The sequence below is a fragment of the Ceratosolen solmsi genome, unplaced genomic scaffold (assembly GCF_000503995.2).
Source record: "Ceratosolen solmsi marchali unplaced genomic scaffold, CerSol_1.0 scaffold47, whole genome shotgun sequence".
Taxonomy (NCBI): Eukaryota; Metazoa; Arthropoda; class Insecta; order Hymenoptera; family Agaonidae; genus Ceratosolen; species Ceratosolen solmsi.
Genome location: NW_011948419.1, coordinates 6,287,262 through 6,294,907, shown reverse-complemented (window position 1 = coordinate 6,294,907; position 7,646 = coordinate 6,287,262).

Genomic DNA, 7,646 nt, shown 5'->3' with positions numbered 1-7,646 from the left:
TTTATTGTGTGTTGCGTTATAATATATATATATATATATATATATATATATATATATATATATATATATATATACATAACAATTATATCCTTCGTTCCATACTGCTATTACTTAATTTTCCTCCAATTCAACGCACAAGACCACTATAAAAGATTTTCGTTAAAACAAAGAGCTACACAGTGAAACTCGTGCAGTGTGGTAATCATCATTACTTAAAGTACTTTCGTTTTGACCTTTTTTCCCTTATACTTCTTTTCATTCAGTACGAAACTCACAATGCAGTGGTTGTATCTCTTTCTCTTACTTTTTTTATACTATTTTTTTTATTGTTGCTAAAATACTTTTTCTCTTCACAGATATATTTTATTATACTTTTTAGTTGCTGACCTCGTTTCAGTATAACTGTCTAGTTCACTTTTTAGACATGTATTACTTTTTCTCGATTTTGTACGCTTGTTTAATTCTACCGATTCTTAAGTCTTCATCTGGCACTTGTACAACCTCTCAACCTTATCCAGTTAAACGAAATTGCTTTCTTCCCTTTAGAATTTACTGCATGTGATTTTTTATTGTCGTGTTAATTTTTACTACTTTTTGTATAGATAAATGAATTATGCAATCAATTTATTAGTTATATTCATTGCTAGATGTATTTTGCAATAACATTAGATTAAAGGGGAGCGAAATTTAAAAGTAATGGCGCAAAGTAAACAATATTTTTACTATTTATTAATAAATACATTAAAAATTCAAAAAAAAAAAAATTTCAATTTTTTAAATTTAATTTTATAAAATAAAGTCGAATATTCTATTTATTTTATTTGTCAAATAATTTATTTATTTTTCGAATAATTTTATCATGATTTTCGCGCTTTCATATATAGCAATATTACATAACGTTAACTTCCATTTATGTATAAAATGAAAATATACGATATTTCAGAAAATTTTCATCGTTTTTTTCCACCAAAGCGCTTTTTAAAATAATTGTGAATACATGATCGCATTACTCCACAAAAAGAAAAACACTTCTACCCATATTCAATCGATTGCAGAGAATAAAGCATACTTGTAATAATTACAATCAAAGGAATACAAATTAAATAAATATTGTTAACCACTGTGGAATTTATAAGTTTATAAAAGCAATATATATAAATAACCGATAACTAAATAAGAAAGAGTATGAATTGTTAAAACGGTAATTTAGTGTTTAAGTTACTTTTTAAGACAATTTAGGGCAAATTATTAATTCTTGTATAAATTTGAATATTAGATTACCTTTTTGTTTTTTAAGGAACTTAGCATTAAGACTTTAATAATTAATAAAATAATATTATCTTCGATAAAAATATTTTTATTCTTCTTCTACTTATTAAATAATATCGAATCATATCATTTATAATATTCCATAATATTTAGAAAAAAATTTGTAGTTTTTTAAAATACTTATTAATAGAAAATATAAAAATTTATATTTAAATTTATTCAAATTACTTAGAGCAAATAGAATGTCAAATAATAATAATAATAACAATAATAATAATAATAATAATAATAATAATAATAATAATAATATTAGGGAGTAAAACGACGAAATACGTCATTCCGATTATCGAATAAAAAACAAATAATAATAATCAGAATTTCCAAAAATGAATAGAATTTCATCATTAAAAAAATAATGTGAACGTTATAAATTGAAATTAAAGTAATAGTTTGATGGCTATTTACTAAACTACTCAGGCTTTTACAAAAAAGAGTCTAACTTACTGCAAAAAATAGAATTCCCTTGTTAGGAATATGGTGTCCTCTTTCACACTAAATTAACAGCGAAATAGGCACAGGGACGAACTTTTCCCTCACTTGACACGTTACGTGTGACGCATTATGGTGACCGAAGTACCTTAGTGTTATATAAGATAGACGGACAGAAGGTACGCTAAAACGTCACACTGTACGCGTGTTTACGAGCATTTCAAGTTCCTAACTTGCGGTTTTTCTCCAGAGACTTGAGATAGTCTACAGCGACGGCATAGACAATATTGTTGGAAGTAAAATAGACTCATAGAAACTATCAGAAATGAAAATCAGGGAGAAATAGAAATATAATTAGAAAAAAAACATTCAGAGTCGCAAGACGAAAACTGGAGAAAAAAGGGAAGTGCTAAGAAGACGAAAGGAGCAGGAAGAAATAAAAATAAAGTACAGAGTAAGGGAAAGTTAATGGGAGAAAGCAGAAAGTGGAAAACAAAAATTATGATTTTATTTGTTTTCGTCTAAGAAAAAGAAAATGAAATAATGTCTATTGCAATCTATTATATGTTTATTTTTACTTTTTAAAGTCGTGTTTGAAACATATAGAAATATATCTGACAAAGTATACTATTAGTGCATATGAATACCAATTAAAACTGAAAAAAGTGGGGTTGGGGGGGGGGGGGGGGACTAAGTGAGTAAGCGTGGAACGAAGCCAGGATGAGAGAAGGTGAAAGTAGTTTACATTCATGGAACTAATAAACCGAAATATTCTATTTAATCTAAAATTAGATTATGTCACATTATATAGTCAAACGTGCGCAGATATGTCTTTTATATACGTTTGAGCTTAACATGCTTGAATGTTCATTTTAATTCGTATAATATGATTTGATTTTCATAGATAATTAAAAAAAAACAATTATGTAAAGATACGTTCGAAAATTATAACAATATAAAATTGTTTTGGTCATAATTTGGTTATAAATGGTAAATTAATTCTCATTAATATATAAGTAAATGATAATTAAATTTCAAATATTGCATAAATAATAATAAGGAATAAGAGAATGGATTTTAATAACAATTGGAATAATTTACATTATTATACTTGCATTTTGTTAACTTAAATACATATTGTTAAAGAAAGTATTATTTATATATTAAGATACTTCTGCAAAGTGCACAAAAATACGAAGAAAAATGTAAATAAATGGCCGAGATTATTAAGAAAAGTACAATATAAAAAATTATACAAAATTAATATAAAAAATAAAAATATTAACATTAAAATAAACAAGAATCCATCTGTAGAGATACTTAACGATGCCCAAAATATATATGATAGCGTACTAGAAATTAAATTTGAAATGTAATAATTAGTAGGGTTTATTATAACATAAATGTTGCTTAAACCAAAAATTTTCTAAAATCATCGCAATGCTTATCATTAAAAAGTAAAGAAGATCTCTCATACAGTTAACTAACATTATACAAGCTCACGTATAATAAAAAAGGAATACAAGTTAATTGTTGAAATCAGGCATACAAAACAGTAAATAGATATCGTAAGTTCGTTTTACTGCTCGGAATGCTCGGAAAAGGAAAGAATAATTTGGCAAATAAGCCAATTAAGCAGCTGGAGACGAGTAACGTAACAAGACGAGAAGAATGCCTATGTAGAGGGTTGTTCGCACACAAGCGTAACACAGTCTTAATGTAGGTGACGCTATGCTCCGTTCTACCTGTCCATTATTCTGGAGCTCGTCCGTAACGATCGGCGGACCAAGCGCGCGACAAATACAAATTAATTAATAACGTTCATAAACCGCGTCTCGCTCCACAGGGGCTGCTTTAACGGCTGGGGATAAAGGTGGGAGTGGGGTACGGACGCAATGTTAGTTAATACCCGCTAAATTATTTCCCAGCATATTTACACAAAGATCATTAATTTATGCGCTCCTTGCCCTCTCTTTCTCTGTATTTTCTTCTCTTTCTCACCCAGTCCTACCTCTTTTCGCTCACACACCCCTTCCCCATCGCCCCTCCCATTCTCACACCGCTCTAGACAATGCTACTGCGACTGGTGTCGGCTTTGCCCGCTGCACCAGTTCACCTCCACAGTTTGTGCTGGCTCGATCGATAGAAAAATAATGCTTTCGCGTAATAGCCGTTATTATATTCTTCCATTCTTTTTAAATGACGCTACTTTTTAATTGTTTACGGTGATTTTTCAATATATATTGTCGAAATTTCTCATATTTTTTGTACCAGCGAAAATAATTTTACAACGAATGGTTTATAAGTATATTAAGTTTTATATTATTACTTTGATATAAGAGACCATTTAAAAATAATAACGATAAATATTTAAAAAGTAGTTTCATCAATGAAAAAATTTATAACTAAGTTTTATATTAACATTGATATCAAATTTGTTATTCTAAAGGCACTGATAATTTGTCTTGTAATAGCTAATTAATCATTGGGTAATCGGTTTTTCGTTTTATATTTAAAATTTAGTTCTCCTTATATATAGAAAGTGTTTTTATGTTATAGGGATGAGTATAAGTTTATTAATTAATTAATTTTATATCTCATCTATTGTCATTTGACATATGTTTATTAATGTTTTTATTGTGTATGATTGATAGAGGAAAATGGGTGAGAAAATGAAAAATCGTTGATTGCATATTACAAGATAGCATTAATACTTTACACACATCGACTTCAAAATTCATTCATGTTAGTCACGAAATTTCTTAAATTCATCATTTTTCAATACCACGGATGTTTAATCGAATATCTCTTAACATTTTATCTATAATGTTAAGAAGCAATTCTTCACTTTCGTTTTATAAATTACATTAAATTTCGACAAAGCAGTATTTTTAAATTAAAATATATACTATCGAATTTTAATTACATTTTCTAGGAAATTCTATTTCTCTTTATATGAAGGAAATTTCATATGATTTGCTACATAATATAATTTTGCAATAAATTGTAAGCTTCGTCTTTTGAAAATCTTCGATAAGTAAATTTCAGAACTACTCATATTAAATAAATCTTGAATCTACCGAAGCTCACAGAGGAGCATCTGGAATGTCCGCACTTTTCCAATATTTTAAAAGAATTTACAAAAAAAAAAACGAACGTGACATTTTTCGATAGAATTGACATTTGAATCATAGATTATATATAGGAAATATTCAAAAAGATGAAAATAAGAGGCAATAAAGATTAAATGATCATCAATTCTAAATCAAAATAATATTGGTCCAATTGTAAGTTTACTCAGTAGATCATTACAAGAAGTTAAATGGACAGTAATTCATAAAAGTCATAATAAAAATAATTGAGAAACATTTACCGAGTGTTCCAAATGTCAGATACTATATATATATATATATATATATATATATATATATATATATATTATCGATTGTAGTGTCTTATTAAGAATAATTAATTAGCAAAGGAATTTGCAGGACTATAAGTAGAATCGAGGCTCCACAACACAGCTGTGCGTGTATAGACCGTTTTTAAATTTACGATCTCGAGTGCAATTTCTACAAAGCTCTAAGCCTCCATACAGTAAGGGGTTAATAACTGGACGCTTTGCTATCCCCTCCCCACTCTCATACTCACTTTATGAGCCTAACCCTGTACTGGAGAATTATTATGGGCGTAACAATAAGATACCATAAGCCGAGTTCAGAAAAGGTGCCGATCTGCGCGAGATTCGAGCGCTTTGCACCACTCGATAGTTACGTAGCCCCTGGAGCATCTCATTATCGTCCCTTGAACTGGTATACCGTAGAGCTGATATGAATCTGGCAAGATGCAGTAAGTTCGCGAGTACTCGATACGAGGCATGAAAAACGTGACGGCCAGTCAAGAGATATATGCTTTCTTTTTAAATTGCAATGTCCCGACTTTATAGAGTTTCGACTTTGCATGTTACGATTGTAGATTTCTGCGAATGAACGCATATACATTAAATATGTTTAAAGAGTGTGCATGTTGAAGACGTTTTTAAATTTGTTTTTCATTGCCCTGCGGTCACGCTAGCTTTATATCTTGGTTCTTTCGTCTTAGAATTAACTATGCCGTTTCCAGATGATAAGTTGAAATTCGTTTTAGCAAAGCAGTAACGTAACACCATTTCTTATACAAAAACTTATTAACTCCAAAGCTAACCAATATTTTTATAAAACACAGTACAAATAATTCTTGCTAATATATTGACAATCGGTGTAGTAGTAAAAAAAAAAGATGGTCTTATTCAACAAAAGTAAGCATGTAATCGATATCAAAATCACTGTCTTCGAAATCTAAGGAAAAACATTTTTCTTACCATTATAATTTTTATCCGTTCAGTATTGATTTTTGTATCAAAGGAAATAACTCACCTGGAACGAAAAAACAATAAATAGTTAGTTAATAATATATAACATATCGATTATATTTAGAAAATATATTTTAAAAATAATAGTAATATAATAAAAAGATATTGTTTAAAATATAATCTATAATTAATATATTCATGATCGTTCTTACGCCCTCTAATTTATTCAAAATACTTTATACAATAATGTCTGTATGTGTGCCTGTATGCGCGGGCGCCGCGTATGTACGTAAGTGAGTGCGTGCGTGCTTGAGCGCGCGCGCGCGCGCGTGTGTTTTTAATGCACCGTAATGGATTTTAATTTTTCTTTTAACTAGTTATATTAAAATTGTTAAAATATTTAACAAGCTAAGCATGCATTATGCATAAATTTGAGAAAACTCTTTTTATTATATAGGAAGAAATTAATAAAATTTCAGAAATTTTTATAATTTTTTTTTATCTCTGTTTAATAAGAACTACATAGTAAAATGAATAATATATATTATAAGTTTTTTGCTACATCGTAGAAAGCGCAATAATAAACATTTACTGTAAATCAAATGTATATACAAAACCCATACGAGACGATGCTCATTAATGTTGACTGTGAATAAAAGTTGCATTAACAATGTAGCACCTAACTTGTACAATTAAACTTTGGGAAAAAAGCCTGCAAGATGAAAGATAATCTAAAAAGCTTTATTGAAAATTGTTTATCGAAGTATATGGCTCGATAAGTCCGATTCTAGCTTATTCTAGCTTCGAAATCAGTTTCCTCGATGCTTAATTAATGAAATTCTCGCACCTGTCTGTCCCAATAGTATACCTACAATCTCATCAGCAAGGAAAACTTTAAAATTCACTTAACGCTCCTATTTCTGCCGCTATGGCGCATGCACGCACGCCAACACTGACAGGCTCGCATCATTCGAGCGAATATGAGATTGAAACATCTCGCGTAATGTGTACAGGAAGCGTTGGGGCCGATGATAATAGTAGTTGCGCCTGTAGTGGGGGAATATCCATTAGGTAGAGCATTCATTAGGCACGCAACGAAGAGGATGAAAACTAGGGGATGACTTTCTACGTTATACGTATAGATGCGTCAAATTTTACCGAGTGGATGCTCTGCTTCGCGGACTACTATTTTTGGAGTGAAATTTCATTCTGCCGGCGTTGATTTTCAAGAGCTAACTGAAATGGGAGTACTTTGACTATCGAAATAACATTACATGATATATATTTATTTGTAGAGTAAGAATTGTTTCATATTATCAAATACTTGCATTCAAAGTAGGCTTAATTTTAAATTGTAATAGGAGGTGTTTTATTAAGTATCAAATATTCGCTGGTGTAGAGTATTTTAAAAAAATAATCACCAATTTTATTTACGATAAATGATAATTATTTTAATCATAATTATAGAGATGATTAAATTAATGCAATCGAATCCTATGAACTGAAATCTTCTATTTTCAATTAGGCTCAGAAATGT